Source organism: Carcharhinus amblyrhynchos, chromosome 5, assembly GCF_965287045.1.
Source record: "Carcharhinus amblyrhynchos chromosome 5, sCarAmb.v2.hapA, whole genome shotgun sequence".
Taxonomy (NCBI): domain Eukaryota; kingdom Metazoa; phylum Chordata; class Chondrichthyes; order Carcharhiniformes; family Carcharhinidae; genus Carcharhinus; species Carcharhinus amblyrhynchos.
In genome coordinates this window covers 64,601,825-64,626,673 of record NC_137328.1, presented here as the reverse complement: position 1 = coordinate 64,626,673, position 24,849 = coordinate 64,601,825, and the positions used below count along the sequence as shown (strand labels likewise).

Genomic DNA, 24,849 nt, shown 5'->3' with positions numbered 1-24,849 from the left:
AAAATATAACTGGTTTGATTATTAAGTTTGCGATGACACAAAGGTTGGCGGATTTGCAGATAGCTACGAGGATCAGAGGATACAGATCAGTTGGAGACTGGGGTGGAGAGATGGCAGATGGAGTTTAATCTGGACAAATGTGTAATGCATTTTGGGAGGTCTAACACAGATAGGAAATATACAGTACATAAGAACATAAGAACATAAGAACATAAGAAATAGGAGCAGGAGTAGGCCATCTGGCCCTTCGAGCCTGCCCCGCCATTCAATAAGATCATGGCTGATCTGTCGTGGCTCAGTTCCACTTTCCCGCCCTCTCCCCATAACCCTTAATCCCCTCTCTTATCAAAAACCCATCAACCCGCTTCTTAAAAATATTTAGCGAGGCAGCCTCCACCACTTCAACGGGCAGAGAATTCCAGAGATTCACCACCCTTTGAGTGAAGAAGTTCCTCCTCAACTCCGTTCTGAACCGCGCCCCCTTTATCTTGAGGCTGTGCCCCCTAGTCCTACTGTCTTTTTTGAGCGGGAAGAGTCTTTCCACCTCTGTAAGTGGCAGAATCCTTAATAGTATTGGTAGGCAAAAGGGATCTGGGTATACAGGTACACAGGTCACTGAAAGTGACAATGCAGGTGGCGAAGGTAGTCAAAAAGGCATACGGCATGTTTGCCTTCATCGGTCAGGGCACTGAGTTTAAAAATTGGCAAGTCATGTTGTAGCTTTATAGAACCCTTAGGCCACGCTTGGAATATAGTGTTCATTCTAGCCGCCACACTACCAGAAAGATGGGGAGGCTTTGGGGAGGGTACAGAGAAGATTTACCAGGATGCTTTTTCCCATGCTGAAAGAATCAATTATTAGGGGCCATTAGTTAAAAGGTACAAAGGGCAAGGTTTAAAGGAAATGGTTGAGGCAAGTTTATTTTTAAACACAGAGGTGTTTACACTGAGGGTGACGGGTACCTGGAACTCACTGCCAGGCGTGGTAATGAAAGCAGATACGATAGTGACTTTCAAAGGGGCATCTTGACAAATACATGAATAGGATGGAATTGGAGGGATATGGTGCCCAGAAGGGTAGGGGTTTAGTTCAGACGAGTAGCATGATCGGTGCAGGCTTGGAGGGCCAAAGGACTTGTTCTTGTGTTGTTCTTCGTTTGTTGACATCAGTCCCAGTCCTGCCTCGGTGTAATCTGTCCATTTTGTACTGGTCCCTCCTCCCCAGAACTGGTTGCAATGTCCCAGGAATCTGAAACCCTCCCCCTCATATCATTTCTTCAGCCATGTATTCATCCAATTTATTCTGTTATATCTACTCTGACTAGCATGTTGAGGTCATACTTTCAAACATCCTATGCTCTCCTTTTACGACCTCATCCCTGTTTTAAAAAAATCTATGTCATTTGTACCAATATGCACCATGACCACACTTTTCTTATCCCCATGGGGAAGGATTTCTTGGGTTTTGACTTGGCAACAGAGAAAGAATGTTGATAGAGTCTGAAGTCAGGATGGCACATCGCTTGGAGGAGAACTTGGTGTGGATGTATTCCTATGCATCCGTTGCCCTGGTCCTTCTACATGTTTGCAAGGTGCTGCTAAAGAAAGATGAGTTACCGCAGTGCATCTTGTAGATAGTATTGTGTTTTCACTATCGGTGATGGTGAGAGTGAATGTTTTAGGTTGATGGATGGTTGTTAATCAAGTGGGCTGCTTTATTCTGTCTTTGTTGCCAAACTGTTATTGGAATGGTAATTATTGAGGCAATTTGAAAATATTCCCACCACAGTTTTTACTTTTGCCTGGGAGGTGATGAACAGACAGAGTTAATCATCTCAGAAGTTCCAGCCTTTGATCATCTCTTGTAGCCACAGTATTGATATAACTGTTACATTAAATTCTGGTCAACGTAATCCCCATGATGTTGATGATAGAAGATTCAGCGACGGTAATGATGTTGAACAGTAGAGGTTATAACTAGATTCTGTCTAGTTGGAGATAATCATTGCCTGGCACTTGTTGGCATAAAATTTACTTGCTGCTCATCACCTCAAACTTGACTGTTGCCAGGTCTTGCTGCATATGGACCTCAACTGCTTGTGTTTCTGGAGGAGTCACAAATCGAATTGAATATTGCACAATAGTCAGAACATCCGCACTGCTAGTGATACAACAAATTGGACAAATAGAGATCCAATATTATTAAAGATCAAACATCTGCTACTGCATGAATGGCAAAATGAGAGAGACTCAGGGGTTGAAGGATTGGTGTAGGGCAGAGGGTTTTAGATTCGTAGACCACTGGGAAGTCTTTATGAAAGAGGGGCAAATATACAAGAGGGATGGGGTACAGTTAACTGGGAAGGGTGTGCATATCTTAGCTGGAAGGTTAGCTGGAGTGTTTCGGCAGGGTTTAAACTAATATGGAGGGGGGGTGGGGAGGTGGACGGAACTGGGATTGGGGATAGGGTAAGCCTGGAGGGTAGGAAGAATGATTGGATTGTTTCTGAGGGTCTTCGGTGCATGTGTTTCAATGCTAGGAGTGTGACTGGCAAAACAGATGAACTGAAGGCAATAATGTTCGAAAGGAAGTTGGAAGTGGTGGCGGTGACAGAGACTTGGTTAAAGGAAGGGCAGGACTGGCAGTTGAATGTTCCCGGGTATAAGTGCTTCAGGCGTGATAGGGGTGGGTCGCTGAGAGGTGGGGGAGTGGCGTTGTTAGTTAAGGATTGCATCATAGCAGTGCAGAGGGAGGGAGGTATAGAGGATATAGGAATCGAGTCACTTTGGGTGGAGTTGAGGAATAGGAAGGGAGATGTTACTATGTTGGGTGTGTACTACAGACCGCCCAACAGCCCGAGGGCTGTGGAAGAAGGGATAAGCAGGGACATTCTAGATAAGTGCAGGAAGAATAGGGTGGTGGTAGTGGGAGATTTTAATCTCCCCGGGGTAGATTGGAAGGTGCCGAGGTCAGAGGGTGCTGACGGGGAGGAATTTGTACAGTGTGTAATGGAAGGATCCCTGGAGCAGTATGTGGATAGCCCGACCAGAGAGGGGGCTATACTGGACTTGGTTCTAGGGAATGAGCCTGGGCAGGTGGTTGACGTTGAAGTAGGAGAGCATGTGGCTAACAGTGACCACAACTCTGTCTGGTTTAAGATATTAATGGATAAAGATGAAACCTGTCCTAAGGGGAGGGTGTTAAACTGGGGGAGGGCTAGATACAACCGGATTAGGCAGGATCTTAAAGATACGGACTGGGGTAAGCTGTTTGATGGCAGGTCGACGCTGGGTATGTGGGAGTCTCTCAAGGGAAAACTAAAATCTTTGCAGGAAAGACATGTACCAGTCAAGAGGAAGGATGGGAAGGGTAGGATTAGAGAGCCGTGGGTAACTAGGGATATTGAGGACCTGGTCAGGAGGAAGAGGGAGGCGTACATTAGATCTAGGTATTTGAGGACAGAGATAGCGTTAGAAGAATACAGAGAATGTAGGAGAGAACTAAAAAGGGGCATCAGAAAGGCAAAAAGGGGCCACGAAATGGCTTTGGCGGGTAGGATTAAAGAAAATCCTAAGGCATTTTACTCCTATGTTAGAAATAAAAGGATGGTTAGAGGGAAGATTGGTCCTCTCAGGGACAGAGGAGGGGAACTATGCTTGGAGCCTGGGGGAATGGGGGAGATCCTGAATGAATACTTTGCGTCGGTATTCACGCAGGAGAGGGGCCTGGTGTCTGGTGCTGTGCTTGAGGAGTGTGAGGATCCGTTGAGGGAAATAGTCATCACGAGGGAAGAGGTGTTGGGACTTTTAGACAGTATAAAGACGGATAAATCTCCGGGGCCTGATGGCATCTATCCCAGGCTGCTAAGGGAGGTGAGGGATGAAATTGCTGGGCCTCTGACGCAAATCTTTGTCTCTTCTTTGGACACAGGTGAGGTCCCAGAGGATTGGCGCATTGCAAATGTAGTACCGTTGTTTAAGAAGGGTCAGAGGGATAACCCAGGGAATTATAGGCCGGTGAGCTTGACTTCAGTTATAGGCAAGCTAATGGAGAGGATCCTCAAGGATAGGATGTATGAACATCTGGAGTGCTGCAATCTGATCAGGGATACGCAGCATGGCTTCGTTACAGGGAGGTCGTGCCTTACGAATCTAGTGGAATTTTTTGAAGAGGTGACAAAAACGGTTGACGAAGGACAAGCCGTTGATGTCGTCTATATGGATTTCAGTAAGGCGTTTGACAAGGTCCCTCATGGTAGGCTGATAGAAAAGGTGAAGGCTCATGGGATACAAGGCCAGGTATGTAGATGGGTGGAGAACTGGCTTGGGAGGAGGAGACAGCGAGTAGTAGTGGATGGCTCCTTTTCCAATTGGAGGTCTGTCACCAGTGGTGTGCCGCAGGGCTCGGTACTAGGACCTCTTCTATTTGTAGTATATATTAATGACTTGGAAGAGGGGGTAGGTGGTGTGATCAGCAAATTTGCTGATGACACTAAGATGGTTGGATTGGCAGGTACTGAGGAGCAGTGCCTGGCAATGCAACAGGACATAGACAGGCTGGTAGATTGGGCAGATAGATGGCAAATGGAATTTAATCCGGAGAAATGCGAGGTGATGCACTTTGGCCGGAATAATGTGGAGGGGAGTTATACGATAAAAGGTAGAACTATCCGGAGTATAGATACGCAGAGAGACCTGGGGGTGTAAGTGCACAAGTCCCTGAAGGTGTCGGTGCAGGTGCAGAATGTGATGAGGAAAGCGTATGGTATGTTAGCCTTCATAGGAAGAGGTATAGAATATAAGAGTAGGAGTCTGATGTTGCAGTTGTATAGAACGTTGGTTAGGCCTCACTTGGAGTACTGCGTCCAGTTCTGGTCGCCGTACTACCGGAAGGATGTAGAGATCCTGGAGAGAGTGCAGAGGAGATTTACCAGGATGCTGCCTGGTTTGGAAGGGCTGTCTTACGAGGAAAGATTGAATGAACTTGGGCTGTTTTCCCTTGAGAGACGTCGGCTGAGGGGGGATCTAATAGAGGTTTATAAGATTATGAAGGGGATAGATAGAGTAAATGGTGGTAAGCTTTTTCCGTTATTAGAAATGGATAGAACGAGGGTCACGAGCTTAGGGTGAGGGGGGCTAGGTATAAGACAAATATTAGAGGGCAGTTTTTCACGCAAAGGGTAGTGGGGGTGTGGAATGCACTGCCGAGTAAGGTGGTGGAAGCAGGCACGCTAGGGTTGTTTAAGAGTCACTTAGACAGCCACATGAGCGGGCTACATATAGGGGGATATAGTAGGCCTTACTAAACATTGTAGGCTTGGGAATACGTTTTGCCTCAGGGATGTTACAGTCTTTGCCTGTTTAATAATGAATTTTTTGTCTCCACAGGCATTTAAGTCCAGCAAGGGGCATGCATGCGGCAGGTTGTAGTGGGCTGCTCTTGGACGTTGCTTCGGGAGTTGCCTATTGCTTCATGTCGTTAGTGTGCTTAAACTGGACCATCTCGAGGGCAACATGACAGCTCAGAGACTATCTCTGTTGCTGTGCGGACACATGGATTTGGGCCTGTGTCTGTGGGAGTTTGCACGTTCTCCCCGTGGTTGCGTGGGTTTCCTCCGGGTGCTCCGGTTTCCTCCCACATCCCCAAAGATGTGCTTTTAGGCTGATTGATTGGGTACTAAATTGTCCCTAAATTGGACCTCCCTGATCCTCGCACATTAGGCGTAGACTAAAATCATGAATAGGACACTGAGACAGTGGGACGGCGGCGCGGGCTCGTTGGGCCGAAGGGCCTGTTTCCCGTGCTGTGTTGTTCTTTGTTCTTTGTTCTTTGAAATGATATCTTATCAGCTCAGGAAAGAAGAGCTTAGTTGCGAGGATGGTGTCATCCTATGGAGATCTAGAATGGCTGCCACTCTGCGTCCCCACAGGACAAGAATAACTGCTCAAAGAGATTGAGAATGCCCTTCTGGATAAAATGAAGATACGGGCAAGAAATTATCTTTGATAGCCTGGCATTGATGTTGATTATAGAAACAACATTGCCAATTACAACAAAAATTGCCTGCCTTAGCCCCTTTACTCCCTGGGAAATGGTCATGGGTACATACATACATTATGTGAGCTCATTTATGGGCATGGTGTTCCTTTTGTTAGTGGATATCCATTCAAAACAGTTGGAAGTGTTCAAAATGAAAGCATCACAGCATTCATATGTCACCATGCACCAATGCTTAGCCACCCATGGCATACCAGAAGCGTGTCTCGAGCAACAGTTCGCAAATGTCAAATTTCAGATGTTTGTGGCATTCCATGGAATCAAGTATATTCAAACTACACCATATCACCCTTCATCAAATGGGTTGACTGAGCACACAGTTCAGACCTTCAAGGCTGGAATGAAGAAACAAACACACACCTGCATCGTGACACACCAATATAGCACAGTTCCTGTTAACCTATAGGTCCATCCCATACACCACCACAAGAATAGCTCCAAGTGAGCTGCTCACGGGTCATTGCTGGAGGATCAGATTAGCCCTGGCAGTTTCAAATTTGATGGGGAGGGTGGAGACAAGGCAGAGTTGTCAGAAAAGGAGCCAAGATTCATTGAAAGTTGAGAGCGCATTTGAAATAGATGATCTGGTTTTGTTGCAAGTTTTGGCAGCAGACCAAGTTGAGTCCCTGGAGTTGTGGTTAGGAAGTGAAGTTTAAGATAAGTTTTTGAAGAAATACATAGACCATTTGAGGAGATGGAAATCAATCCATGAGCCATCGCCACAGGCAGATCCAATTTTGACAGCAAGTAGTATTGTTGTTTGTCCAAGGACTGAGCTCAACTACTAGGTGTAAGTGTTGCTCCTAATGAAACAGTGGAAATAATGGGAAATGATGTGTTGATACCTGGGGGAGAGTCCTAGTGAAGCCAATCCCACTGAAAATACCTCTATGGTTGGACTCCAACCAGTTGAGCTCCCAAAGAAAGAAGTCCCCTGACAGACTTAGTTTCTAATAGACTGTGTTCAAAATGTTTACTATTGCTAATGCTTTGGAAATTGTATATGTACTGGGTAATAAGGGACTTAAAGAGGGAGGGATGTATAGCTAGCCCATTTAAGGGGCATGACCCTTCCGACGCATATAATCACCCTTTGGGGAATGAGCATGAGGTGGCTGCGAGCAGGTCTTTTTAGCCAGAGTGATCCTGATGCGCTGGAATGAAGACATCTATTATCGTGCTCTACAAATAGTAATGAACCAGTTCTTGTTCGTTTGCTAGCTGGTGATCACCAATCATTGCATTTACTCTTCCTACACTCTTGCCACAGTCTTTCATATTAGGATGCAGTATTCGCTGCACATGATGTAATCTCCTCCATACTGGAATGACTAATGCTGGCCAATTGCTCACTGTGTGAAACCACCTCCAGTTATTCTGCAATTATAACTCTGGAGTTTCAGGTTGCCTCCCATTTGAATTGTCCACCCTACTCTCACTCTGATCTCACTGGTATTTGTCTCCTGTACTATTGTGAGGCTCCAGCAACAGCACTTGTCTTCTGATTTGGGATTTTATAGCCTTCCAGACTGAACACTTGATATTTCACATCATTTCCACCTCTCCCTTATTTTTAAGCAGTAGCTGTTGACGATGTTTTGACATTTATATAACTGCTAGAAGCACCTTTTTTTTGTTTCTTTAGCTTCCCTTTTCTTCCTTGCACAATCATCCCTTTTATCATTTAATCCCATCTGATTTCCAGCCTATTGGAGACCTTCCCTTTTGTTCTTTCCTTCACACCCCCTACTTTTGTACATGTTTAAAGCCTGTTACATCTCGAATCTTTTCCAGTTCTGACAAGAGGTCATTGACCTGGAACATCAGAATGATTCCTCTCTCCACAGCTGGGGCCTGACCTGCTGAGCATTTCCTGCTTGTATTTCCATTTTCCAACAACTGCAGTTTTTTGACAGTCTGTACACATACTGGTTTTGGTGAACATCATACTCAAACCAGTATAATTGTCAAATATTGGCATTAAACCAGGTGACAGCAATTCAATACTTGCAGCACATATTTCCCAAAGCACTTCACCGCCACATTGAAATGTGGTCACAGTTAGGGAAACAAACAGGACACCCAATCAGCACAACGCAAAGTTGCAGAAACATTTAAGTGAACAGATGACCAATTGGTGAAATTGGCTGCGGAAGGAATTTTAGCCAGGACGCAAGGAGCCTTTTTGTATCCTTAAATGCCATGGACTCTTTTAGACACCAATTCAGGTAACAAAGATGTGAAAATCCTTTGCAGAAGAAAATAACTATTAGGCTAATCAATTTGGTGTTTTTTAAACAACTCTTTCTTGCAAGGCCCCTTCCAGCTAACAGTGCTGTAATAAGGGAACAGATTTACAGGTTTAAATTTTTGGTTAAGTTTCTGGAATGCAAGTGGTAAACAGAGTACTTCCTACAGCCATTAAGTCACAGCCCTAGTCATGACAGATGGCAGGAGTTTTATGAGAAGACAAGATGAGACAACATTTAGCTGTTGTTGCCAATTTTTAAACTTACTCATATGGGAAATAGAACCCATTCATTCAGCTGGAAACTAACTTTGCTAAACACCCTGACAATCGTACATATTATCAAAATGTTCTTATTATTTTACGTTCTCATGACATGCTATTTCACTTTAAAGTCGAGAGAAAGAATTGAATAAATGGGAGAGCAGCTGGGCAGTTTTTTTAAGTTTAAACTGTTCACTTTAGCCCATCCATAAAAAAAGCACCTTAATTTCATAAGCCTGATTAGTTTCCAATTATGTAACAGAATGTATGGCTTCTATTTTACCAGAACTTCAAATGTGATTAAAAGGCATGTGCTCTGGCTTATGCTCTCTACCACCGACTTGGGACATCACAATTAATGGATTAAAATTAGCCAAGTTACAGGAGCAAACAGCTTCAAACCAATCAATTTTGAAGCATCCATTTCTATAGAAAAATGTAAGGACTAATCAGACAGATGGGGTGATCTGTATTGTTAATGCAACATATTCTGTAGAACAAATTTAGATAATTCTTATTGGTTAACACATTGCCAGCTGTCTTTGTGCCACAAAAAGAAGCTTTCATTACACACTGAAACTATAAAGAAAACACATGCCATATCTGCACTGACTAGTTGTGCTTCGCTCATATTACTCAAGAAGTATTCCAGCTATGCACATATCCATGATAGCCTTACATGTAATAGCATCTCAAAGACCCTTGACTAAATAATGGTATTTATGTGGTCCTTTTTAAACAGCTGTAGTAATCAACTTCACTGTCACAAATTATTTCTGCAGGCTGAGGAATATTTATTGTTTTAAACCACCCAGTGTTATCATCAGCTTTATTCAGTTTTCCCTATTTGTCAAGGCATATGGTGGAGTTTCTGATGCAGATGGAGGAGGAGAAAGTAGGATCCCGGACCTGTGTCCTTTGTTTGAACAGAGGGGAGTACAATAAGAGAGAGGAATTGGCGAATGTAGATTGGGGGCGCAGATTGGAAGGTAGGTCTGCTGAGGAACAGTGGAGGATCTTTAAGGAGATCTTTCTTGGTGCTCAGCAGAAATTTATTCCAATGGTAAAAAAGGATCGAAGGAGGAGAGATAATCAGCCGTGGATAACAAAGGAGATAAAGGAGAGTATTAAATTAAAAGCTGATGCGTTTAGAGCGGCTAAGAGTAGTGGGCAAGAAGAGGATTGGGAGAGGTTTAAATATCAACAAAGAATGACGAAGAAGTTGATAAAGAAAGGAAGGATAAACTATGAAGCTAGGCTAGCGCTAAATATAAAAAAAAGATAGTAAGAGTTTTTATAAATATATAAAAAGGAGAAGGCTGGCTAGGGTGAATGTTGGACCCTTAGAGGATAAGAGGGGGGATTTAGTGGTGGGGGATGAGGAAATGGCTGAGGCCTTGAATAACTTTTTTGCTTCGGTCTTCACGGAGCAGGACGTGAATAGTTTGCCGGGTGTTAACGATGGAAAGATGGTAGGAGTGGAGGGCCTGAATGAGATCATTGTTACTAGAGAGGCAGTGCTCGACAGACTAGAGGGACTGATGGTGGACAAGTCCCCAGGACCGGATGGAATGCATCCAAGGGTTCTAAAGGAAATGGTGGAGGTGATAGTGGATGTCTTGGTGATTATTTTCCAAGCCTCGCTGGATTCCGGGAAGTGCCGGAAGATGGGAAAACGGTTAATGTTACGCCGCTGTTTAAAAAGGGTAGCAGGCAAAAGGCAGGGAATTATAGGCTGGTTAGTTTAACGTCTGTTGTAGGAAAATGCTTGAATATGTAATCAAAGGAGAAAATAGCAAGGCATCTTGAGAAGAATTGTTTGATAGAGCAGACGCAGCATGGTTTTGTTAAGGGGAAGTCGTGTCTGACAAATTTATTGGAATTCTATGAGGATGTGTCTAGTGCGGTGGATAGCGGGGAACCGGTGGATGTGGTGTTTCTCGATTTTCAGAAGGTGCTTGATAAGGTGCTGCACAAAAGGTTGCTACAGAAGGTTAGGGGGCTTGGAGTTGGGGGTAGGGTGTTAGCGTGGATAGGGGATTGGCTGTCAAATAGGAGGCAGTGAGTGGGTGTCAATGGGTGCTATTCAGATTGGCGGTTGGTGACTAGTGGAGTGCCCCAGGGATCGGTGCTGGGGCCTCAGCTATTTACCATTTATACAGGTGATCTGGAGGAGGGAACCGAGTGTAAGGTGTCAAAATTTGCTGATGACACAAATTGTGCCGAGGGTGTGGAGAGTCTGCAGAGGGATCTAGATAGGCTGAGCGAGTGGGCGAGGACCTGGCAGATGGAATATAATGTTAGCAAGTGTGAGGTTATCCACTTTGGTAGGAATAATGGTAGGAAGGACTACTACTTACAGGGCGAAAAGCTGCAGCATGCCACAGTGCAGAGGGACCTGGGGGTTCTTGTGCATGAGTCGCAAAAGCCCAGCCTACAGGTGCAGCAGGTGGTCAGGAAGGCAAATGGGATGCTGGCCTTTATAGCGAGGGGGATTGAATATAAAAGTAGGGAGGTCTTGCTGCAACTGTACAGGGCACTGGTGAGGCCGCAGCTGGAGTATTGTGTGCAGTTTTGGTCGCCGCACTTATGCAAGGATATTTTGGCCTTGGAGGGAGTGCAGAGGAGGTTTACTAGGCTGATACCGGAGTTAAAGGGTTTGAGCTATGAGGAGAGGCTGAATAGACAGGGCTTGTACTCATTAGAGTTTACAAGGATGAGGGGAGATCTCATTGAGACATACAAGATGATGAAAGGGATGGATAGGTTCGTCCTGCTCAGAAAGAACAGCAGGACTAGAGGGCACAGCCTCAAGATAAGGGGGGGGGGGGGGTAGTGCAGTTTAGAATGGAGTTGAGGAGGAACTTCTTCACTCAGGGTGGTGAATCTCTGGAATTCTCTGCCCGTTGAAGTGGTTGAGGCTACCTCGCTAAATATATTTAAGACGCCATGATCTTGTTGAATGGTGGGGCAGGCTCGAAGGGCTGGATGGCCTACTCCTGCTCCTATTTCTTATGTTCTTATGTTACGTTCATTTTATTTCACTCTGACAAGAACGACTTATGCTGGAGAAGAATATATTCAGCACAAGGATAAAAAGGAATACAAGGGCCGGTGAACCAAAAACATGTTTCAGAGTCTCCAGTCTCAACAGGAATTACAGAAGTCACCAGTAAATGGATCTTCACTGGAAAAAAAATTGTTCACAAAATTCAGCAGGTATCTTCTTGTGTCACAGAGGAATATGTTGTAACAGCAATTTAAAGGAGTTAATTCTTGAAATGCAACGATGATTGGAATGATTTGATTTCTCTCCTCCTTTAATAAACACAAACTATTTCATGGCATCTCAGAATCAGTTGCCCTTTGAGAAATAAATCATGTATAGTCTTGAGGCTACCTTAAAATGGCAAAATATCATTTCCCAATCACAGGAATGAGATAGCACACAGTAGCTAGTGCTACTGCCTCACAGTGCCAAGGACTCAGATTCCATTCTGGTCTTGGATGACTCTGTGTGTGAAATTTGTACATTCTCCTTGTGTCTGCGTGGGTTTCCTTCCACAATCCAAAACTGTGTGTTAGGTTGATTGGCCATGCTAAAATTGCTCCTTAGCATCAGGGGGATTAGTAGGGTAAATACATGAGGTAAAGGGGAAGGGCCTGGGTGGATTTATCATCAGTGCAGGCTCAGTGGGCCAAGTGGCCTCCTTCTGCATTGTGGGGATTCTATGGCAAACCATAGATTTAATACCAAATCCTATGGATTCCAAACAGAGTATTTCAACCGTGGCTACTTTAAGGAGAAACAAACTAAAAACAAAGAAGAACAAATTGCAGATTAGCAGCGGGAGATAAGATGCATTACGTACAGGCCAAATACAGTCCTACTAGCAGGATGTAAAGCACTAGGGTTCAATAATTAAAACAAAAGATTAGAATAAACCAAGGTTTATGAAAGACATAGAATAAATAGATATTATAGTATGAAACCAGGAGGATTATAACAAGCTCTTAAGAAAAGGAAAAAGCAATATGTGGAAGGCGGAATGTGAAAAACAGGCACAAATGAAAGGGTTTTTATAACTGAAACTAAATTACACATCATGTCTGCACAAACTGCAAAATTCATTTTTTTTCCACAGATTTTGGGTAAGTCAATTTTTCCCCCATTTGAAATTTAGACATGGGGGAAGTACTTTCAACTTTCCTATGCTAGGGTAATTGGCTGCAGCATTTCCTATATTACAACAATGGCTAGACTTCAAAAGTACCTGACTGGCTATAAAGTACTCTGAGAAGTCCAGTTGTCATGAAAAGTGCTATATAAATGCAGCCTATTTTTAATTTGGAAAAAACAACAGCCAATTTGTGCACAGCAAGGTTCCACCAACAGCTATGGGCTAAATGAACAGTAAACAAATGTGCCAAAAAGAAATTAAATGCCAAATTGGTTAGGACACCAAAACAATTCTCAGTTCTTTAAGTAACACCCTAAAGTCTCAGATCAATAAAACAAGCAAATGATTCCCCGATTTGATATTGCTTTCAGAAAAAAAAAAGGCATATCCTCTTAATATAGCAATAACTTCTAATTGATATTGTGCACAGCACTATTTGATGCACACAAATCCTGGAGCATGGCTTGAACCCATGAATTTTTGATTCAAAGTAGGCAGTGCAGTGAACTGAGCCCAATTAAATGAGGCACAGAGCTATAGAGCGAGGACAGAGAGATTAGTTTTGGATTACACAGGTAGTGTCAGTTCAGATTTGATGGACTGAATTGCTTCTTTCTGTTCCATTCTACGATACTAGTAACATGGGATGAGAAAAGGCAACGCCACTTGAAGAGTTGAAGGTCAGGTCTTCTTTCATACTCAGTTTTCCATATATTGTTTCCTTATTTTAAGTGTTTGTTAGAATTCCTCTGGTTTCATTTTGTAATATCTATTTATTGCATGTCTTTCAACTGGGACAGACATGTTGGGGCATATCCCTCTATGCTCTAACTTCCATGATTCCAATAATTATCTAAAATCCTCTCACCCAAAATGGACTTTAAATATTCAAGAAGATTTTCTTCTCCCTGTGGCAGCACGTACTTTCCTTATTACTATCCCAATACAAGTTAAGCACCCTTCATTGTAAGATCTTAAATAAAGAGAAAACAGCATGCGATTTAAGCTGGTCCCAAGACTAAAGGAGTATGAAAACACATTTTTTCACATTCATTTCCACGTTAATTGTCCATCGAATCCCTACAATACAGGAGGCCAATCGAGTCTGTACTGACCACAGTTGAGGGGGTTGAGCTATGAGGAGAGGCTGAATAAACTAGGCTTGTACTCGTTAGAGTTCAGAAGAATGAGGGGAGATCTCATTGAGACGTATAAGATGATGAATGGGATGGATAGGATAGAGGTGGAGAGACTCTTCCCGCTCAAAAAAGACAGTAGGACTAGGGGGCACAGCCTCAAGATAAAGGGGGGGCGGTTTAGAACGGAGTTGAGGAGGAACTTCTTCACTCAAAGGGTGGTGAATATCTGGAATTCTCTGCCCGTTGAAGTGGTGGAGGCTGCCTCGCTAAATATTTTTAAGAAGCGGGTTGATGGGTTTTTGATAAGAGAGGGGATTAAGGGTTATGGGGAGAGGGCGGGAAAGTGGAACTGAGCCACGACAGATCAGCCATGATCTTACTGAATGGCGGGGCAGGCTCGAAGGGCCAGATGGCCTACTCCTGCTCCTATTTCTTATGTTCTTATGTTCAATCCCACCCAGGCCCTATTCCCGTAACCCCACATGTTTACCCTGCTCATCCCCTGACACTAAGGTCAATTTAGCATGGCCAATCAACCTAACCTGCACATCTTTGGATAAGCCGAGCCCTACAACTGCTATCTCTATTAACTTGTGGTTCCATCTAATAAACCAATGCACTTGTCAAACGGATGGGAGGCTGAAACACCAACCGGAGGAGATCCTCCAGTTTCCTTTCTTATCAAAATTTGCTTGAGTATCTCATTCATTTACCAAGAGAGCAAGTTTCTGAAAGGAAAATAAGCACTAATGGAAACTTGGGTTACTTAGCATTTTCCTTTTTGTCAAGGTCGACTAAACAATTTACTTATCTCACGAGGGATCAATTAATGCTCAACAGGCATAATACTGACAGGAAGCATGAATGGGAAATGGAAATGAGCCTAGATTAAAGTTTATCCCATAGACAGCATTACAAACTGATTCATTTTCAAGAAATGCTGCTTCTCCATTTTTTAAACAAAAGGACATTTATTCCTAGTTAAATGTATACTTTCAGATACAGCAAAATATCAAGTGTTGAAGGAATCCAAATTCATTTATTTAAATTCCATTTCTCTAATAACACAAGTAGCCTGTGCTACTAAAACGTGCAGACTAAAAATGCATTGTGTTTGTTATTGATATGGGATTGGTCTCCACAAACAATAGCTTCATGACTGGATCAGGCTGGGAAAAATCCAGATTGCTTAACACAATTTATTTAAAGATAATCTGTACTGAGTATTGCACACCCACAACTATCTGGAACCTTATCTATTTAAATACTTTTACATAATAAACTTGGATTTCTGGGGCATTCGTCAGGGCATAATTTCTACCGATTCACTTTAATGGAGAAAACATGATGGACTGACAACAGATAAGCCTAGCTGACATGATTAGCATTAATGTAAAGTACGTCTGTTCTACACTGACAAAGTGGAGGGTTAATATTTTAATTCATCTGACAGTGAAACGGACAAAAGCTCCTATGGTGAATTTTACTCTGTTGACTGTGCGTCAGATTGTGACTGCATTGATGTTACACCGGAAGCTTCAATATAAAGTGAAATCACTATAGCTGTAACCCATGTCCCAAGAGTTCCATTAAATTGTTTACCATTCTGAAAAATCTCCTTGCTTCAACATTTTCTCATGCACTTACAATAGTGAAAATAAATTTCAAGTTTACACTCTGTTAATCCCACTCAAACATTGAAGTTCTAGGTTTAGGATACACAGTCCACAAGACCAGTTACAAAACTAATGTCGCACAAACTTCCTTAAATATTTATAATACTAATTTAAGTTTTCAGGATGCTTTGTCTCGATTGACTCAATGGGCAGCAAATTCCATCATACATGCAAAGCAATTAAATCTAAACTGCCTGCATACAGTCTCTCTTACACTTGAGCCCAACAGACTTCAATTATAATTCCCAGGTAGACATGCAAAAAAGTGAAATGACCAGGAATTGCAACAAGGAAGTTCAGCCAATATTAATGAACAGACCTCACTGAAATGCTGCCTATTGATTCCTCAACCAGAACGGCTGTAAAGTGACTGCCCTGCCATTAAAATTGGATTGCAAAGACTGCCATGATGGTTCTGGAGGACAACCTGCAGCAAAAGGCAAGTGTCAGAGGTGGTGAATCCCAGAGTTGGAAACACAGAGCAGGGAACATTCAAGTGTTTTTGGAGGGGAGCCTGGAGGAGCTCCACATTTTTGGTCATGGCTGTTATTCTTAGCATTTTTGCCTGACAAGGAAGCTATCATTGCTCTGTCACTCAGGCGCCAAGAACCTAATAGTTAAAGAAGACCCTATTGGCTTAAGTTGAATGACATTCTTGCATGTAATTATGAATTGCAGTTAACTAAAGTAGTGGCTGGCTGGCGGGTGGGTTAAAATGGATTCCCTTATCTGTAGCTGTAGCATTTTGGCAATTTCAAACATATTATCAGGATTCAATTTATCTACTTCTTCAGAGTAAATAGTTCTGGCCTCTTCTACCATTCCCACGTAGTCTTGATCTCTCAGGTAAGGACCAATTTAATTACCCTTTACTTCAATGCCTGGCTTTCCTTGCACTGTCATGGCAATCAGAATTGGATAGTTATATACGGCTGTACCAGTGCTTTGCAGTGAATCATCTTTACCGCCTGAATATTCTCTCTCTAGCGTGAATACAAGGTCTAATTCTCTTTCCTTACTGCTGTCCGTATTGTGCTGTTGGTATAAATGAACTATTCACCAATGTTCCTTACCCCTTTGTTGCACCCTGTAAGCAATGGCCGTTCAATTCAAATCCCTACTGTTAATCTTCCTTTATTCGCCTCATGACTTCATTCATGTTAAATCCCATCTACTACTTATCAATCTGCCTTCCAAAGCTTTCTAAGATCAAACACATGTCAATGCAGCTCCATTCACAGCCATTCTTCAATTTAACAATTTTTAAATTCACTTCAGAAGTTTGCCCTCATTCTGTACCTTCATACCCAATTGCTAGGCATAGTAATATGTGAAATTTGAATACATCATATCCATGGAATTTCTGTTGTCAACAAAAAAATATAACAGTGAAAAACCGTCATTTCAGTTCAAATCACAAGATACTACTGGTTGTTGCTATAGCAGCTGCTCTTCACAAGAAGAAATCTTGGCAGGGTCATATCTGCCACTAAATTCCAGATTGTACATGTTAAACGCTTCAAGTTCAAAAGGCAATCTTGCAATCAAGAAGAATCTGCAATTTAACAAGTTCATGATATCATCTCAACCCATCAATGTGTTATTGCCATGTGTCAATAATACAATGTATACAAAGTACTGGATCGTACAAGCACACATCTAGCATCTCCGCAAGGTAGTTTCTGCTTTACAGCATGTTAAGGTCGAGGCACAACACAAGATAAGTTTTGGAATTAGGGAGACAGTCTTGTACAAGTTGGAATTGACAATGAATAGAATACAACGCCACTGTGGTGCCAAATCCAATTTTAAAAGTCTTCAGAATTTCATTAAACTTCGAGCACTAACCTGAAGCCACATTGTAAAAGCATTAACAATTTTATGATGAGGAGGCAAGCCTACGAGCATGTACTTGCTCGACCTCCCTCCTGGGTGGGAGATTACTAATTGGAGAAAAGCTGTATAAATGAGGCACTGCCTGGCTGGAGCTTCTGGTCTGAAGCACAGAAAATTTGAGTAGGAAATGGCAAACAGACCTTCCACTCACCATCTGCAAATATTACTTGTTTCCTTACATTAAAAAGTTTAATTACTTTACATAGGTTCCCCTTCTAAAAACAGCAGACTTCATTGTGGAATAAAGCGTGACCCTGACAAGATATATTTCCCACATAAATGTGAATGTTTAAGAAGTTAAAATTATAATTTAATAAAATGTCCACATTTTGTTCATGCTTGGGAGAAAATATTAATTCAAGTACAGAATCCCCCACTGGTTCTCCAACCAAATGAGCAAACAACCACCTGCTTTAAGGCCTCTGTCTGTATCTGCATCATTCAAATTGGCCAGCAGGACATATCCTACAGCTATTCAGGTGCATTTAGCCTGTAGTTTTCCTCCTCAGGATAGAGGCTGAACTCTGCAGGAGGAATTGAGCACAAACCAATATCTTGCCACTTGCTGTGCAAAAACAAGCAATTTACCCTGCATGTCAAAAGCTTCCACTGGCAATATTCACATTTAAATCATCTCACACAAAACATGATGCAAAAAATATGCAGGAACCACTGTACAGATAGGTATTCCATTTGTGGTAAATGACCTGATAAGTCAGTTGTGCTTCTTGCATGTTAGAGTCTGTAAATCCAGGGTCTGAGGTGGTGCCAGATTTTGGAAAATGGTCCCAAGGCATTTCACAGTACCTGTAGTATAATTAAATAAGCTTGACAGTGGTTAAATCTAAGTCTAAAACAAATGAAGCTGGATAGTGGTATGGCCATAGTTTAAAAACGGTGTCCAGATCAGATCACTGAAGCACTAGCGAAACACTTGAGATGGAAGTTGTGCAGACAATGCAAATCCAAAAACTTTTCCAAGGTGGGTCAAGGGTCACCCTGACCACTCGAGAGCATTGGAAACAACAGGAGTGCAGGTGGATAACTACTGACTGCATGCAAATACAGTAACTCCCTGGACAAGCTAGTAAGTTTTTTCATTATGTAATGGATCTTAAAATTCTTATGTAGTCTGCTTTAAAAAAATGCCCAGTTTCCTGACAACTGGGTTTGAGGTACAGTACCTACACAAGAAAAACTCAATTCTACGTAGCACCTCACCTCATCCTCATTTCACATCCGATGAGCTTTGTTTTGCAGACAAACATGGTTGGCATTTGCACACAGTAAGATCTAAGAATTAAACGAATGACCAACTAACCAGATTTTAAGTGTTGGCTGAGGGAGGAAAATTGATCAGCACTCACTGCTAATTTTCTTATGGGGTCATGAGATTATTTACTTCCCTGTGAACAGACAGGGCCATCATTAAAGTTCTCCACCAAGGACATCATGCAGCACTCCTTCGGTCATTCACATAGACAGAGAAAAGATTTTATTTCTTGATTGTCAGGGATTCAGCAAAAATCTTGGAATCGTAGTTTATCTTGCTTCAGTTGCTGGGATGAATGCAACTCAAACAACACTCAAGCAGTTCAACACATCCAGGGCAAAGCAGCCCACTTGCTTGGCACCTCATCCACAAACATTCACTCCCTCCACTATTTTTAGGAAACCTAGCTTTAAAAAAATTAATAATTTACAGAATGTGGGCATCTCTGGCTCTATTGCCCACTCCTAATTGCTCAAGACAATAGCAGCCTTCTTGAACCACTACTGTCCACAGGGTGTAGGTACACCCACAGTGCTGTTAGGAAGGGAGTTCCAAATTTTTGATCCACTGACTATCAGGATGGTTAGTGGAGGGGAATTTCCAGGAGTTGCATTTTCACGTTTCTGTTGCCCTTGTCTTTCTAGGTGGTAGCAGTCGTGAACTTGGAAGGTGCTATCTAAGAAAACTTGCTGAGCTTCTGCAGTGCATCTTCTAGATTGTAAACTGTGCTGCCACAGTGTATGGGGAGTGGATTCCCAGGTCTCTCCTAAATCCCTGACAAACAGTTGCTCATTATGAAATTGAGGGGAGTGACTTTTATAGACATAAGAGCCAAAACCTGCAAGGTAAAGTAATCTTTTCTCAATAAGGGACATGTATTGAATACTGGACTTTGAATCAAAGGCAAATGAAATCACATACCTGTACCATGTAGCAAAATGCTAGGGCAGATTCAACCACGTGCTTACTGGTAACATTTTACTCTTTGGTCAAAGTACACAGTATGTGTTAATTCAAGTAAGATTAAGGCAAGACTGCTAGATTTTTGAACACAAAATAATACACTAATATAAAGAGCTTACTGAACTTTCTTCACTTCAGAATCCTTACAACTATTTTCGATAAGATTAACACTTTGAAATCTTGGTAAACATGGATATTTCAAGGAGTCTGTGAAGGCATAAACTTGTTTGTGTTTTTCACCCCTTGTTTCTTTTAAAACATATGACAGTTGACAAAGTAGAACATTCTTACCAACAACAAACCCATTTTTCTTTGCATTAGGTAGGGACCATAATTAGTAGCTTTTTTTTTAAACTGCAAAGTATAAAAATACAGAAAGACTGGTGAGCTTTTGGCAATTAAGAGAAATCCATATACTAGAATCATAGAATCCCTACAGTGCAGAAGGAGGCCATTCAGCCCATTGAGTCTGGACTGACCACAATCCCACCCAAACTCTATTCCTGTAACCCCACACATTTATCTTGTTAATTCTACTGACACGAGGGTCAATTTAGTATGATCAACCTAACCCGCACATCTTTGGACCGCGGGAAGAAACCGGAGCACCCAGAGGAAACACACGCAGACATGGGGAGAGGGTGCAAACCCTACATAGTGACCAAGGCTAGAATTGAACCTGGCTCCCTGGTGCTGTGAGGCAGCAGTATTAACCATTGTGCCACCACACACCCCTTAATGGCCATTCCAATATACCTCTGGGTGCTCCAGTTTCCTCCCATAGTCCAGAAATATGTGGGTTAGGTTGAATGGCCATGCTACATTGCCCGTCAGTGTCAGAGAGATTAGCAGGGTAAATACGTAGTGTTATGGGGCCTTGGTGGGATTGTTGTCAGTGCAGGCTAGGAGTGTCCTCCTTCTGTACTGTAGGAATTCTAAGATGAACGAAAGCTGAGGCTAGTGGGGTGAAAAGTGAGGGCAAGGGGAACCCTGTACTGATTCAGGGGTGGGGGGACAGAGGGGAGTGGTGAGAACAGTGGCGTGGGAGATGGGTCAGACATGGCTGAGAGCCCAATCAACCATAAATCGGTGGGAAACCACAATTAAGGAAGAAGGAAGACATGTCAGCAGTGCCATTTTGGAAAGTGGCATCATCAGAACAGCTGCGATGGAGGTGAAGGAACTGAGAGAATGGGATGTAGTCCTTACAGGATGTAGAGCATAAAGAGCTGTTTTCAAGGTAGCTATGAGAATCGGTAGGCTTGTAATGGACACTAGCAGATAGTCTACTGCCAGAAATGGAGACAGGGAGGTCAAGGAGGGAAGGGAAATGTTGGAGAGACCATGCAAAGGTGATAGAAAGATGGAAATTGGAAGCAAAATTGATTAATTTTTCCACGTTCAGACGAGCACATGAAGTGGCACTGAAACAGTCATTGATGTACTGGTAAAGGAGATGTGAGATGGTGCTGGCATAAGACTGGAACAAAGAATGTTCCACTTACTCCATAAAGAGACAGGCAAAACTAGGTCTGATAGCGATGGAGGAAATGAGGCAAATTAAAGGAGAAATTGTTGAGTGAGAGAACCAGTTCAGCCAGATAAAGGAGAGTGGTGGAGGATGGGGATTTTTCAGGCCTCTGTTTGAGAAAGACGTGGAGACACCTCAGGCCATCCTGGTGGGGAATAGAGGTATAGAGGGACTGGATATCCATGGTGAGGAGGAGATGGTTTGGACCAGGGAACTGGAAGTTGTTGAAATTACATAGCGCATCAGAGGAATTGTGAATGTAGGTAGGAAGGGACAGAAAAGAGAGAGGATGGGGTCAAGATAGGAGGAAATGATTTGATGGGATGGAACAGGCTAACACAATGGACCTGTTACTGGATTTTGGGAAGGAGGTAGAAGCAGGCTGTCTGGGCTTGGGAGACAATGAGGTATTTACTTATATAATGACTTTTCCAGACCTGACATGCAAATTGACTACCAGTGTTTCCCTACACAAGTGACCACTTTAAAAAGTACTTGACCAATGACTGAGGCATATCTAATGCGCTGAGGTTGTAAAGTGCGAGTTATTTTCTCATCATATAGGTTTCTTTTGAGATATTCTGAAAATATCCTCCAAACTATGCATTTTAATTATTCCGACTGGTCTGATTTAGCTCTTATACTTATAAAAGGTTATTCCTGGTCTTTTTTAAACTAAAAATAACAAAACAAAATCAGGAGAAACAGAAATCCATGTTAACTAACCTCAATTGAATTTTCAGTACTGGTATTAATAAGCTCAACCATTACTTGGTGAGGGCAGAGAAGTTGGAATCAACCGAGGACCCCAGCCCCTGATTAGACACACAGAAACAGGATGAAATTTCCATAGAATCCCTACAGTGCAGAAAAAGGGCTATTTGGGCCATTGAGCCTGCACTGGTAATCCCACCCAGGCCCTATCCCCATAACCCCACATATTTACTCTGCTAATCTATCTGACATGAAGGGCCAATTTTGCACGGCCAATCAACTTAACCTGCACTTCTTTGAAGTGTGGGAGGAAACTGGAGTACTTAGAAAAACCCACACAGACACAGGGGGAATGTGCAAACTTCACACAGACGGTCACCCAAGGCTGGAGTTGAATTGGTGCTATGTGGTAGCAGTACTAACCACTGTGCCACCCACAGGAGCAACTTGGCTGTGGTTGATGACATCAAAAGTTAAATCAATTGATAATGCCAATTAAGTTTACAAAATCAACAATATACCGAAGCAAGGCACCAGAAGATGACCAGCACAATGGAACCAATCACCAACTAGAAGGCAGCACCTTCCAGACAGGTGAAAGAGGGTGGGGGGAAAAGTATCCAGGAGAAATACACCCATGGGGTTTGAATGAATTCACCTCTATGGTACTGCCTCAGCCTAATCCATAAATGGGATCAGAGACTGGCAACAAACAATAATTAATAATCGTTGCAAATTCTGAAGACAGACACCTTTAAGCAAACTTGGGCTTCACCAATTTTACCAATGCGTGGAGACTTGATTAATCATATTGTTTACCTTAATGTATATTGTTCATGTGGTTTCCATACCACAGTTGTGCAAATGGTATTTTTTCTATTGTAGCGGACACCAGCAAAAACAGATGTCAAATGCCAGTCTCGCTAATCACACTTCTCAACAAGCCAAAAATCAGCTTCTTATTTGTGTTACGATAGACAGGTTCTTGCTCTGAACGTTTCTGTTCTACAATAAGAATATATCCATAATGAGAATGTTCAATTTTTTTTTGCGGGGGCGAGAAGGGAGGGGAAGGAAAGGAATGAGTTTTCCCACCCAACATAACACCGAATAGAGCTTTTTTTCCGGCTAAAACTGCGAATATAGCATAAATAAAAGGTATTTTATTGATGGTTCTAAGGATTTCATGTAGAATGACAGAATACTCAATGAAATGCAAAAGTCTATTGTCTCCCGCATTGATACCGAATTCACTTGTGAAACAAGCGCATACGAATGAATTAAAGAGTGGTTGGCGATGCATACTACAGCCGAATATCAGAATGGAGATGTGGTCTCTTTTCATTGCATCCCACTGATGGGGCAAGGGGCTGTTCAGTAAAGAGAATCCTGTTTTACAGAGGCACACTGCTCGTAAAGTTCACGGCCAGAGTGCAGCCTTAGGCAGAGACAGGAAGAAGTTCAAGATTGCAGCTATCGTTACCCTTCTGCAGTGACAAAGACTGAATTCTATTTTTGAACCATGACAACCAAATTCCCAGCCTTCGGCAAGCACAGAAACGAAAAATGTCCGCAAGCAACCGAATGACAACCGATCCGCGTTAAACTTCATGGGCTGGAGCCGGTTAAATGGATCAAAACCTCAAATATCACAAGAGAATAGAAACTCACCGACTAACTTAGGCTTTCTCCTTGGGTTGCACGAGCTGGGTCTTGTTCTTTTCTCCCCTGGCTTCAATGGTGAAGAGTGGGAGGGGGAGAGGAAGGAACTTTCGCAATAGTAAGCTTCAGTTGATAAAGAGGAAAGCCGCTATTCCGCCAGCGAGAGCAGTATCCTGTGGCTGCCGCTCCCAGCCCTGGTTACAACTGACAGCAGCTGTACTGGCTCGGGAGGTCGGAGAGAAGGGCAGGGGGAGGAGGCTGGGTACCCCGCTCCCTATCAGCAGCAATCCAAGGCGGGACTCCCAACCCTACAGCTCAGACACAAAGCAGAGCGCGCCTCCCCGCGACTGGCTTGCAAAACTCCAACAATAAAGGAAGAAAAAGACTTGCATTTGGGTAGCGCCTTTCGCGACCGTTTCCAGCGTTTCATAGCCAATGATGTCTTTTTGAACTGTAGCCACTGTCGTAACGTAGGAAACTTGGCAGCCAATTTGTGCACAGCAAAGTGATTGTGACCAGTTTTTTTTTTAAGTGACCAAAATTGCAGCAGATTCTAATAAAAGCAACATTATTTATCCAGCAAAATGCAGTAAGCGGAGAACAGTTATGTAAGACAAATTATGTACATAAAGAGAACCACGGTCACTTGCAACGATGCAGATTCCAAGCATGGTTAGAACCATAGAATCCCGACAGTGCAGAAAGAGGCCATTCCGCCCATCGGGTCTACACTGATTTATCAAAAGAGCATCCCACTCAGGCCCACCTCTCTGCTCTATCCCTGTAATCCCGTGCATTTACCAAGGCTAATCCATCTAACCTGCACATTTTAAGATCTTTGGTTGACAGCGAATCATGCAGTCATCTCCACTTTAACAGTGATTTGCGATGCTACCATATACAGCCGTTATAAAACATTATGCATGTGTGTATGTGTGTGTTAGTAAGTGGGAAAAAATAGTGTTCTGATGGAATGCTTATGTTTTGTTATCTATTTTATAAATGTACTTAAACTGGGTAAACATAGGGAGGGAAAGGCACATAAATAAAGAAGTTCTGGGCCAAAGGGATGGTGAAAGGGTGAGAAAGAAGGAGAGTTACAGAAAAGGAAAAGAGAAGAATAGAAAGAGTTTAATGTTCAAAATGTTAAGTTTTTAAGCCGTTTTGTCATGCATCTTTGCCTTGTTGACAGTAAGAACCTATAATTACTAATAGACCAGGAGATAGAGAAAAAGGCAGACAAC

At 42.7% G+C, this 24,849-nt stretch overlaps 1 protein-coding gene across 1 annotated transcript in view; it reads right to left on the bottom strand.

Moving 5' to 3' along the window:
• Positions 1-23,828, bottom strand: part of LOC145343080 (E3 ubiquitin-protein ligase MARCHF3-like) — a 75,788-nt gene extending 51,960 nt beyond the window's left edge. The window contains exon 1 of the mRNA XM_080188929.1: positions 23,615-23,828. The gene's annotated coding sequence lies outside the window, so the exon portion shown is untranslated. The remainder of the gene's footprint in view (positions 1-23,614) is intronic.
• Positions 23,829-24,849: the final 1,021 nt, after the last annotated feature.